Source organism: Echinops telfairi, unplaced genomic scaffold (assembly GCF_000313985.2).
Source record: "Echinops telfairi isolate 266 unplaced genomic scaffold, ASM31398v2 ScPeMD7_53;HRSCAF=182, whole genome shotgun sequence".
Taxonomy (NCBI): domain Eukaryota; kingdom Metazoa; phylum Chordata; class Mammalia; order Afrosoricida; family Tenrecidae; genus Echinops; species Echinops telfairi.
The window spans coordinates 21,208,459-21,209,585 of NW_022103951.1; the positions used below are offsets into that span (position 1 = coordinate 21,208,459).

The 1,127-nt window shown below is 48.9% G+C and overlaps 1 long non-coding RNA gene across 1 annotated transcript in view; it reads left to right on the forward strand.

The window, feature by feature from the left end:
* The window catches only part of LOC123521742, a 92,016-nt gene that overhangs the window by 12,826 nt on the left and 78,063 nt on the right, over positions 1-1,127 (forward strand). The gene's annotated exons all lie outside the window — the stretch shown is intronic.

A 1,127-nucleotide genomic window follows, 5' to 3' on the forward strand; every position in this document is an offset into this window, starting at 1 on the left:
GATCCACAATCAAAGCTCATGGAAGCAGAGTTAAGAAATCAGGCCCCTACCATAGTAGACAGGTATACTGCATGGGAAACTGTAAAGTGCGGTAGAACAAGAATGTCGCTTTTAGCACTAAGCAGCACAAGCTTCACCCATGACGTTTCCCACAACTGTCTATGCATGTGAAGGGTGGGTGGTGAGTAAGGAAGATTCGAGAACGGAGCCATTTGGTTTATGGTGCTGACTCTTGGAGTCTAGACTTCTAGATTCCTGAACGTTGAGAAAATAAATTTCTGCTCCTGAGAGCCGCCCTGTGGGGATGTCTCCGGTACGGAGTTTCTGGGGAAGTCAGATGGTACCCATCCGTGCCTCTGCTGAGTTTGCCCACAGAGGATTTGTTGGGTTTTATGAGAACACAGAGATTGTGAGCTGAAACCTGAGCGAGGGGTGCTGTGTCGAGCAGCAAGCTCAAGTCTGATCCAGCACCAGCCGCCCTGAGTGGCATCTGACCCGTGGGGACCCTCGTGTGTGTGTCAGAGTTGATGTTGGGGGCTGACATGAAGGCAGTGAAACCCCCAAGCCAGTCAGTCTGTTGAAGTGGAAGTGTAAAATGCAGGTCACTTGGGGGACGTGGTCAGCATCAGTGACGTCTTGGACCCCACTGCAGCACTTAATGGATCTTAGGGATGGAAGTTCACAGGGCTCAAGTCATTCTGAGGTGTGTTTTCCACCACACCTAACAGTTCTCCTCACCTCATAAACCCAAAGACTCAGTTCCCACAGGTTGACCCACTTCCACATGACTGTATGGGGCTGTCAACACTGGAGACTCCCCAGAGAGCCTATTGGGATACGTACAAAAGACTTCCACCAGTTTTGTTCTTCTGCCTTCTTTATCCTTGTTCAAAACAACCACGGAAGTGGTCTTGTCACTGATCTTCTCAAAGTAGAAGCTGTTGTCTCCTGAATCTGTGAAAGACAGAAAGTCGTATTTCAATCCTCTTGATAATCAATTTACTTTACCTTCTTTGTTGTGGGTGATCTGTCCTTCCTTATAGGACCGTCGACATCTCACGGACTTTGTTCAAAACACAGAGAGACCTGGGTCTCTGCATGGCTGCCTTACCCACCAGCACCTCCTT